At 41.8% G+C, this 11,465-nt stretch overlaps 1 long non-coding RNA gene across 1 annotated transcript; it reads right to left on the bottom strand.

Annotated features, from left to right (window-relative positions):
* Nucleotides 1-8,864: 8,864 nt before the first annotated feature.
* On the bottom strand, nt 8,865-10,506 carry LOC134669276 (uncharacterized). The gene is made up of 2 exons (XR_010098893.1): nt 9,645-10,506; nt 8,865-9,546 (listed from the first exon to the last, which is right to left on the bottom strand). It is a non-coding gene; the product is annotated as an uncharacterized LOC134669276 (long non-coding RNA).
* Between the last annotated feature and the right edge of the window lie 959 nt (nt 10,507-11,465).

Raw genomic sequence — 11,465 nt, 5'->3', positions numbered from 1 at the left:
TGTTGTGACGGATGGCCATTCCGTACAGCAAATCTGGGATAGAACTCAGGCAGCCATCACACGGGCGGCGAAGGCGGTGCTGGGGGTGTCTAAAGGGGGTCGCAGGCTTGACAAGGAGACTTGGTGGTGGGACGCCACAGTCCAGAGGGAGACTAGGGAGAAAAAAGCCCTCTTTAAAAAGTGGCAAGCGTCCAGATCTCCTGAAGACCACGCGGCATACAGGGCTGCCAAACGTGCCACTAAACAAGCTGTAGCCAGAGCCAGACATAACCACTTGCGTCCTCTGTACGATAAGTTGGAGACGTCTGAGGGGCAGAAGTTCATTTATAAGTTGGCACGATCGAGGGTCAAAGCGGCGCAGGACATCTCCAAGTGCCGCTGCGTAAATGACCCTCACGGTAACCTGCTATGCGAGGATCGCGCGGTAAAGGAGAGATGGCGCTCTTACTTCCACAACCTGCTGAATAACCAGCACAAAGAGGTGCAACCTCCGGATCTCCCTCCGAATCAAGGACTAGTGCCACCGATAACGCCGGAGGAAGTCGAGGCGGCTCTTCGCCGCATGAAGAATCGGAAAGCTGTCGGAGCCGACGGAATCGCTATAGAGGCGTGGAAGTCGATGGGCTCTCAGGGTGTGAGCATACTCACTGATATTTATAACCGCATACTCCTCACCGGGAAGATACCCAACCAGTGGAGGCTGAGTATCATTACTCCAGTATTCAAAGGTAAGGGCTCGGTGCGGGAGTGTAGCAAGTATCGCGGTATAAAGGTTATGTCTCACACCATGAAGCTCTTTGAGCGCATAATCGATGCTCGGCTCCGACAGGAGTGTACAGTCTCGGGGTGTCAATATGGGTTTCGGCCAGGGTGCGGAACGATGGACCCTGTATTTGCCCTGAGGACCCTCATGGAGGGATACAGAGCAAAGAACACGCCTCTACATTTCCTGTTTCTGGACATGGAAAAGGCCTTTGACTGTGTCCCTCGTGAGATGATCTGGTGGGCGCTGCGGTCCAAGGCTGTACCTGAGGCCTATATTGACACTATCCGGGACATGTACCACGATTCTGATTCAATAGTCAGGACCGCTGTTGGTGACACCAACCCCTTCTCTGTCACTGTTGGAGTACATCAGGGCTCTGTGCTCAGCCCGTTTCTGTTTAGCGTAATATTAGACGCCCTGTCAGCCAGCATCCGAGACTACCATGAGCAGCCACCGTGGCTATTCATGTATGCTGATGATATCGCGCTGACAGACTCTGATAAGGGCCGACTTGTCCAGCGTGTGAACAGATGGAGGGGGTCGCTGGAGAACGGCGGTCTTAAACTAAATGTGGCGAAGACAGAGTACATGGCCTGCAATAGTACAGATCCTCTACCCGTCCGCATAGGCGTGGACATGGTCGAGCGCACGGATCAAGTTAAGTACCTAGGATCTGTACTTAGCACTACCGGGGACATCGACAGCGACGTCAAAGCCCGAATTTCCGCTGCTTGGGTCAAATGGCGGGAGATGACTGGGGTTATTTGTGACCCCAAAATGCCGATTAAGTTGAAGGGACAGGTCTATAAGACCATCATTAGACCTGCCCTTCTGTACGGCAGCGAGACTTGGCCTTTACTAGAGCGGCACAAGCAGGAACTGCGTGTCACGGAAATGAAGATGCTACGGTGGATGTGCGGAGTTTCACGCAAGGATCGCGTCCGAAACGCCCACATTCGGGGTAGTCTTGGCGTCCGTGACATCGCAGACAAACTGCAAGAGTGTCGCCTTCGTTGGTATGGCCACGTCTCGCGCAGACCGGCAAGTTACGTGGGTAACAAATGCCTGGCCATGCCGCCTCCTCCCGGTACGGGAAGAAGAGGCCGGCCCAAGAAGCGATGGCTTGATGTCGTCAAGGAGGACATGCGTGCCAACGGACTCACTACCAGGGATGCCGAAGATCGGGCAAAGTGGTCACGAAGGAGTCGGAAGGCGGACCCCGGGTCCTCGCGCCCCGCGCGGGGGCACAGCCGGGATTGACGCCAGGATGATGATGATGATGATGGTCTTGTGAAAAACACATGGTAATTAAAAAGAAAAAAACGTAAATGCATGAAATTAAACAACAGCTTGCGTTTTTAGATTATTTTTCCATACCTATGTTATTTTATTTATCACTGATCTCCAGAATCGCGCAAATGTCAAATTTGACAGGTTAGATCTTAAACATATCGTTATCGTATCTTACTGATTGTTAAGAAAATAGTACAAGAACGAAATATTTACAATTAAATACCTACTCCGCAAATACGTACTCGTACTCATAACTTACTCTTTGGATGCATCATTTAATAATAGGTGTGGAAATATATGTGTGGATGCCGCAATGTACTTAAGTACCCATTTCATTTCATTAAAATTTGAGATGTCAACACGGTTTGTCTGTTCTACTCATCCGGATGTAGGTATCTCATATTAATGATTATTTACCTGCAAAATTTTATCCTAAAATAAGTATCATTTTTTATGACCTCTTATTACCTAATTCCGTACAATTTCGAGATTCCCAGCAGCATAGCGTCAGTCCGGAACTCAGCGCAGTAAAGAATCCTCGAGCGAATTCTTGGAAAATTTCAATTCAAATAAAGTCATTACCCACGGCCGAAATCCGGGGAAAACTGTGAATAATGACTGGGAATTATACTGTATTTTATGTCGGATCCTGGGTACGGAGGAAATTTTAACGAATTACTCGAAAGATTGGGCCCTCTGAGAAAGAATTGGTGTGTGAAATTGGATTGTTGGTCGGAGCTTCAAAACGGTTTACTTTTTATAATAAACCTTCTGCTGACAGGTAGGTGGATTTAATAAATCTGTCGCTTTAATATTGTCTCCCTCTTTTTAATTTTGAACAGATTAAATGTTTGTAAATTGTTTTTAGCAAACAAAAATGAGTGAAGATTCTTGTGTCAAAGTTTACATTTAAGTAAAATGTAAAATATGAAAACCATTTTGTGCTGATTTATTCACTTCAGATCTACCAAATTCAATCCAGATTTTAAAAGAACTATACCTATCAATTTGAGTACATACCATTTATTATTAAATTAACTACAGGCACTTTGTTACAAAAAAACCGAACAGAACTAAGTAGCTCTTTTATGTAATCAATATATTATTGTCAAAAAAATATTAGAAAAAATCAAGATATTATTAATCGACTTAATCGTTAGTGAGTTTATAAGCCCACAGTTATTTGCGCATCCCAGCTGTTATTATGATGACTCTTGTTGTGTCCCAATCCCAATATAGCTTGTTGTCACTGAAATTATACAGGTTGGCCAAAAAATAAGTGCATTCATGTTGCCAGGGAGGTTTCGGGATTATATACCTACCTGAGCAACTTTTACTACGGGACCATTCCGAAATCGGGAAATCGGGGGGCCCGAATCGGGAAATTGGGTTAATCCCGAAACCTCCCTGGCAACGGGAATACAGTTATTTTTTGGCCACCCTGTATTAAGAGAACACTCACAATATTATTTAACCAGCAAGATTCCAATAATTTTGGCAACATCATAAAGTATTGTTAAAACAGAAACTCAAAAGCCTCGTTTTTGGTAAAAGTAAAGGGGCCCACTGATTAACAGTCCGCTGGACGGTATCGGTCTGTCAGTTGTTCGGAATTGTCTAAATTTTGTTCTAGCTGACAGGGCGGACTGTTAATCAGTGGGCCCCGTAGCCAATCTCTTTGAAGATAACTTCGTCAAACAAAAATATTCCAAAAGCGTTATAATATTGCTAATGTAATGTACTTTTTATCATTCATCTTTTATCAGCAAGAAGCGGATTACACTGAAACATTAGAAGCCTCAGGGAGGGCTAATTACCAAATGAGATTTCACCCACCCTCCCTCGGAGCCTGACATCCTTGTAACTTTAGGACTCTTCTTGATACAAGTCGGAAAATTATTCCGTTAGTGTTCCTTTCATTAATAAAATTGATGAGATTAACTACAAGTATATCTATATATCGACTTGACATACCTATGTCGGCACAGTATTTATTTCATTGGGGGATGAAAGTTGCTCACGTCCGTAGGAATTGCCACCATATAACCCTACACGTGTCCCCTGGGTGGCGCTAATCGAGCAACAACCTTTAGCTGCTGTACCTGTCTGAATAGACCTCACAGCACGTAAACCGAGTCGCTTCACTGGAATGCAATATGATGGATACTTCGAACACTATGTCACAAAGTCCCAATACAACCCCTCCCACAATAGATATTGGGCCTAACTTAATAATCTGCCAGTTAAACATTGAGGGAATAAGTCTGGCAAAGTGTGAACACCTACACAGAATTTTGACGATACATAAAGTTGATGTCTTACTGGTACAAGAAACCCACGCTAAAGATGAGGACAACTTGAAGTCTAGAGGCCAGATCCCAGAATATAACATTGTTCACTCCATAAACCACCCAAAGTATGGTATTGCAACTTATGTAAAAGAAAATATTACCGATGTCTCTGTCCTACCCCAAGACTCACATCCGAATTACTTTATCTCTACAATACAAGTATGCGGCCTTATAATTTCCAACATCTACAAGCCGCCCAACTCCACTTGGGAAGTCAGCCCACCGGTGTACCCACACCCATGTATTTACGCGGGGGATTTCAACAGTCACCACACAACATGGCGTTATAACGCCAATGACACAAATGGAATCCAACTCACTCAGTGGGCTGAGGTTAATAATTACCATCTAGTCTTTGATGCCAAAGATAAGGGTTCCTTTCGATCGGCGAGATGGAAGAGAGACTATAACCCAGATTTAACATTCGTCTCAAGGGATGGTGATATGCCCCTCGCGACAAAAAGGAAAATCCTTTCAAACTTCCCTAACAGCCAGCATAGACCTGTCCTACTGGAAGTAGGAGAGCAAATCCCACTCGTCAACTCCATGCCACTGCCCAGATGGAATTTTCAGAAAGGAGATTGGGCCTCCTTTGCTGCTGACATGGACTCGGTAATCAGATGGATAACTCCGAAATCAGAGAACTATGCAAGGTTTGTGGGGCTACTTAAGGCTACAGCAAAGAAACATGTTCCTAGAGGCTTCCGAAAAGTGTATGTCCCATGCTGGAACAATGACAGTGAAAGCCTGTATCAGCTGTACAAAGAAACTGGAGACCAAGAATATGGGAAAAGTTTGTTAAGGTCCCTAGACACCCAGCGTCAGAACAAGTGGATTGCCACCGTAGAAAAGATGGATTTTAAAGTGTCTAGCAGGAAAGCATGGAGAGTTCTCAACAGGCTCACGGGTAAAACAGGCACAAGGTCACCCTGCACTTCCCAAACTCCATTGCATTGCAAGCCGTATTGTTGAAACATCTCGAGTCAAGGGCGACAAGCATCACACTAAGATGATTAAAAAATGTACCCGAAACTTGGCAAAAACGATGACTCCGGACGAAAATATCTCAAAAGCTTTCACTGCCGAGGAAACCTATACCGCGATCAAACAGCTGTCCTTGGGCAAAGCTGCAGGAGAAGATGGCATTTACAATGAATTCATTAAGAACTTAGGTGCCAACTGCCGCAAGTGGTTGGCTGCTTTCTACACGGACATATTAGAAAGAAACACGCTGCCCCCAGGCTTTAAGCATGCCAAGATAATAGCCATCCTAAAACCCGACAAACCAGCTGAAGACCCGAAAAGCTATAGACCTATCGCACTACTTAGCGCATTATTCAAGCTTCTGGAAAAAGTAATTTCGAATAGGATCACCCCTCTCATCGATCGCATAGTCCCCGTCGAACAGGCAGGGTTTAGAACTGGACGTAACTGCACGGATCAAGTTCTGTCTCTCACAACGCATATAGAAGCTGGCTACCAGAAGAACTTGAAAACTGTAGCTGCTTTTATTGACTTAAGTGCAGCCTATGATACGGTGTGGAGACAGGGACTCTACTATAAGCTAATGAAGGCTGTTCCATGTCGTAAAATTACCTGCCTGATTGACAATATGCTTAGGAACAGGAATTTTGTAGTTCACCTAGGAGATAAACAAAGCCGCCTTAGAACCTTAAACAATGGCATTCCACAGGGATCTACACTGGCCCCACTGCTCTTTAATCTATATACTTATGACCTACCTAAAACAGTCTCTAGGAAATTTGTGTATGCAGATGATATCACCATTGCGCACCAGCACAAGACATTCGAGGTATCTGAAGAGCAGCTCAACAAAGATCTAGGTTCTCTAAACGAGTACTTTAGGAAATGGCGGCTTGTTCCAAATGCCAGCAAAACGGAAGTGTCGACGTTCCACCTCAATAACAAGCAAGCTGCTTATATTCCAACGGTAGCATTTGATGGTGAAATATTAACTTTCAACCCGCACCCTAAATATCTTGGTGTTACGCTGGACCGCTCACTTACTTTCGGTCCCCACCTTCAAAAGCTGAGCAAAAAACTTGTGACCCGAAACAACATTCTCCACAAATTAACTGGCACGACTTGGGGAGCAAAAGCGGACGTTCTTCGTACAACTGGCCTGAGCTTAGTCTATTCTGCTGGTGAATACTGCGCACCAGTCTGGCTCAATAGCGCACACACAGAGAAAGTTGACGTGCAACTGCGTAATACTATGCGATGTATATCAGGCACGATCAAATCCACACCCGTACAATGGCTCCCAACCCTAAGCCACATCCCACCACCTCATCTTAGACGACAATTGGCACTGGTAAAAGAAGCGAACAAAATTCACAGCGACCCGAACCTGCCGATCCACCAGGAATTCCTTAACCCACCACAGCATCGTCTGAAGTCTCGACACCCGCCCTATCAAACCGCTCAAAACCTGACGCAAGGTGGCTTCAATATAAAAGACGCTTGGAAAGATGAGTGGCAATCTAACCTGCCAAACCCCAGCCTAAATGCCTACGATCCTACCAAAAAGCCGTATGGCTTTTCAGCATCTAGGAAGGAATGGTGCCAACTAAACAGACTCCGTACCGAACATGGACGCTGTGCGGACTACCTGTTTAAGTGTGGTTGGCGAGACTCACCAGCATGTGACTGCGGGGCCCCAGTACAGACTATACACCACATTATACATAGTTGCCCGAAACGGAAATATGTCGGAGAGGCCCTAGACCTTCACTCGCCTAATGCACACGCTGCCCAATGGGTGAAGAATTTAGATATCGTATTGTAAATATTGTAATTGATAATTAGCGACTCTGTAAATGCCATACGAATAAATAAATTTATTTCATAACTAGAGTTGTACCTATACTTACTTAGATTATTAAGTGTATAGTATTTTCCATTAAAAAGAAGGTAAGCGATCTTGACATGTCTTTTAATTGAAAAACGATTTTTTAAACTCAGTACTTAACTATTACTTATGAAAGCAGAAGAATACAAATTGTTACATATATTATTTGCCGTGACTTATTTTTAAAACGTGTTTTTTTCAATTAAAAGACATATCAAGATTGTTTACCTTATTTATAATGCTAAAAAAACTACTATAGTGATTATATGGATTTGATCTTATTTTGATACGACCTTGACCAGCGGCGTTAGCGGTTCACACGTATTAGTGCTGACGAAATGCAATCAGGGGGCCTACTGTAAATTTCGTTATCAGCCTCTTTATGACTCAAATATGCAAGAGTCATAAACATGTAGATAACGAAATTTCGATTTTGGCGGTAGCCCCTCAGGATCCACAAGACATTTTTCTGGCACTTATTGGTGCGATTGTGATGCGCGACACCACAACTACGAGACGTAGGTATCAAAATGAGAAGAAAACCATATCGAAATGTTAAATCTATATATTTAATTACACAAACGGGTCTACCGCGATATAATTTCATTGTTTTTATCTTAAATTCCGATGTTTCAGCTGAGTTGCACCAGCTGAGTCTTTCCGTGACCGCAGCTGGTGCAACTCAGCTGAAACGTCGGAATTTAAGGTAAAAACAATGAAAAATATATCGCGGTAGATCCTTTTGTGTAATTACTTACATATGTGTACAAAACGCGAGAGTTTAAAGTGTTATATGTTAAATCTACGTTGTCCAAAGCTAATAATTATGTATCCTAATTGGATTGGAATTGTACGTACTGCTTGTTGAGCGCATTTGTCCGCTTTCCCGTATAGCATAATTATCTGCGTCCGAACCCACGGATAATCAGATTGAGTTTGTATTATATGCAATCCCGGGTTGACCAGATAGGTAATTTGGTTTGGTTCTGCTGCAACGAACGATAAAGTATAAAAGTGGTTTTTATAATAGAGTGATTCAATTTCACTCTATTTAAATATGAATAAAATTAAAATTCCCACTGGGAATAAAAGTTACCAAGCCGAGTTGGTGGTAACTAGTGGGATTTTTTTCCCAGTAGTTACCAGTGGTAAAAGGTGGGAAAATAACACAGTACCGCTGGTAAGAACTTGGTGGTAACTAGTAGGAATAACCCCAAAATTTGCGTATCAGAGTGATAGTAGAGTTAGACCAAGAAAAGTCTGCAGCGAGTTTGACAACACACGCAATGCAAGTGTTATTTAAACGTCATAATTACATAGAAGTTTGACCTTTAAAGTGTAAGACTTGCACTACGTGGGCTACCGAAGTCTGTAATAGGGGAGGGTGAGCTCTGGGTAAGTGGTCCAGAACCCCCAAGATCTACCTACTTAAAAATTCAAAAATGCTTACGGCTAACTACGAGCATAGATAGGGTCGTGGTTTCTGCCACTATGGAGTGAGAATAGATATCCAAATATTTAAAGTAGGACGCCAGGATACTATACTCATCAAGCGTATGACATATCCAAATGAAAATACAAATTTATTTACTAAATACTTTTATTCACTTTACATCACAATAAGACCTGCTGCGGCCTCGAGACTTAACATTTAAATTACGTACCGTAACTATTACTAATTAAATTTAACTTAAGTACATCTCAGGCATATTTGGGCCTGTAATACACACAAAATCCTACATAGGAATTGCAGGTTTCATATTAATAATAGAATTTACCATGTAGAAAGTTCACGTTAAAAAGAAATTCAGACTTAAATATTGTTTATCCTTTCCAGCAAAGGAACACAGTCACTAATGTAAATATAAGTTTTTAACTCACAGTTTTATCGAATAAACACTTCACCTCGAGTCCAAAAATTAAGTGGAGAAGACGGCTTCCCCTCTAGCATGGTGCGACACCACCCTAGATCTTCCAAAAGCCATAGGGCCAAGAGCCAAGGGAAGAGATAGGCCCAGCCAAAAGACAGGCCTAGCCAAAGGAACCCTAGAAACAAAGAGAATGTTCTAGGTTTTAGAGAGGTTATGTTATAAAAAGTTATATTTATATTTAATTGGGACAACGCGCGATTTAGCTTGCGGAAATAATGAGATTAAAAAATCCTTACCGGTTTCTAAGCCGAGTCCCTTATATTAGACACCAGACGTGGCGACGTATGCGCACGCGGTGAAACAAAATGATGTCTCATCTTTGTCAAGGGATTGCTGGAAAATCACACCAAAACACGACATTAGCTAATTGCAATTGACAATAAACAACTTCGCCTTTCCTTCCGTATATTTAGAAAGTGTGGACAACTCACCAAGTTGGTTTGAAAGAGGTGAAAAGGTTATGTCGCCATTACCGGCGCATAGGAAGCTAGGTTAATCATATTTTGGGCCAAGCCCATGAATTAATTGCCGACATGATGTACAAATTACGTCTTACATCTTGTCTCGAAAGATAGTAATGATGAAGCGAAATTGAAAAAATGGCAAAGCCACAGACAAAGTGGTGAATGGAAAACCTCCCATTCAATGACATCGCAACTGACCGGATCCAATTTACAGAAAACCGAAGTCACCAAAAATAAAAAGAATTACTAATTTCGAAAGCTAAAAATAAGGACATTATTTATAACTACGAATTGCAAAATATAAAAGAACACATACTAAATGTTTATTCATAAATACTCTTTATGTATGACTGATTGTTTGTGCCAAACCACAGACAACAAACCGACCGACATTGACAGACGTCAATGTTTACTGCGACAGTAATAAACAACACTGATTCAACCCGTTTTACCAAGTCAAAGCCATTTACATGTAGTATAACCATGTTCAAATGTATTTCAATTGTGAAATGTGTAAACTCCAAAGAAAACAAGGTATTTATGTCCCAGCACAATGCAGGAACGAACAATGGATGCGCTAAATGCGACGATTTATAGATGATTGATGACCTACCATTCCGGTAAGTTTTATCCTCTAAATATAGCCAAAAGCGTATATATGAAGATTAAAAACAACATTACTGGTCTCCGACCTTGACCTATCTACTCTAATACCTGTGTAGAACGTATATTAACCACCAAATTCTTACCAAACAAACATCTACTTTTCTAACCTATAAAGTGCCTATCTATAATAACATTCAGACGTTTATAACACTGGGTGCCTACCCTAAAGTGTTGCAGACTTTTCTTGGTCTAACTCCAACAAGGTTTAGCCCAATAACTTTAACCAAAAACCCTCAAAACAAAAATGATCTGCCATCAAAATTCGTAAAAATTGGTAAGCAATCAATGAATTTATTACTTTTGGATCTCTTGAAAGGTTAACTTTTTCACATCTAGCCTTCTGAAACTCAGGTCTAGCAACATTTTAATCTAGCAACTAAGTGTCGTCACAGATTTTCGATTGACGAAAGCTGCCTTAATTAATTGCTAAGGACCTAATCTCATTGAGGCGCGGCACAGGATTCAACCTATTAGCCTTCCTGCATTGTTGAGACTTCAGACATGATTAAGTAGGGGAAACCGAGGTGAGTTTTGACAGAGGAGAGTTGTGACATCGTTGATTTTTAGGAATCTAATAACTGTTAGCGAGCTCGCAACAGTGTGCGTTGGTTAGCTCGTAACTTGAACTAACAAACGCGCGCTATTGCGACTTTGTTTTTAGTTAATAGATTCCAAAAAATCAACGATGTCATAACTCTCCTCTGTCACAACTCACCTTGGTCTCCCCTACTGACATAGTCAAATCTTATTAAAACCATGAAATAGACCGTCATTTAATCAGCTACGTACGTCGTACGTACTTACCTAAATGTCAAAAATTGTGCGTATTTTTTAATATTTTGGTTATTGTAATAACAAACTTGTATAATATACTCGTAATTAGTTTTATTAGCATTAGAAAAAACGTAAACAATCTTGACGTGTCTTTTTATTGATTTTTTATTAATTGAAAGTCACGGCAAGTATGTAACAAGTTTTTCAATTAAAATACACGTCAAGATCGCATAGTCTTTTTCTAATGCTAAAAAAACGAACTATAGGTAAAAAAAAGTTCAATATAAGATGCCTAATATGACTTATGATAATTATGACTTTCCGAATTCCGAGAAATTCTTGATCGAG

The sequence above is a fragment of the Cydia fagiglandana genome, chromosome 12, assembly GCF_963556715.1.
Source record: "Cydia fagiglandana chromosome 12, ilCydFagi1.1, whole genome shotgun sequence".
NCBI lineage: Eukaryota > Metazoa > Arthropoda > Insecta > Lepidoptera > Tortricidae > Cydia > Cydia fagiglandana.
Note: the sequence above shows the minus strand (reverse complement) of the source record. Positions and strands in the feature narration are given on the sequence as shown.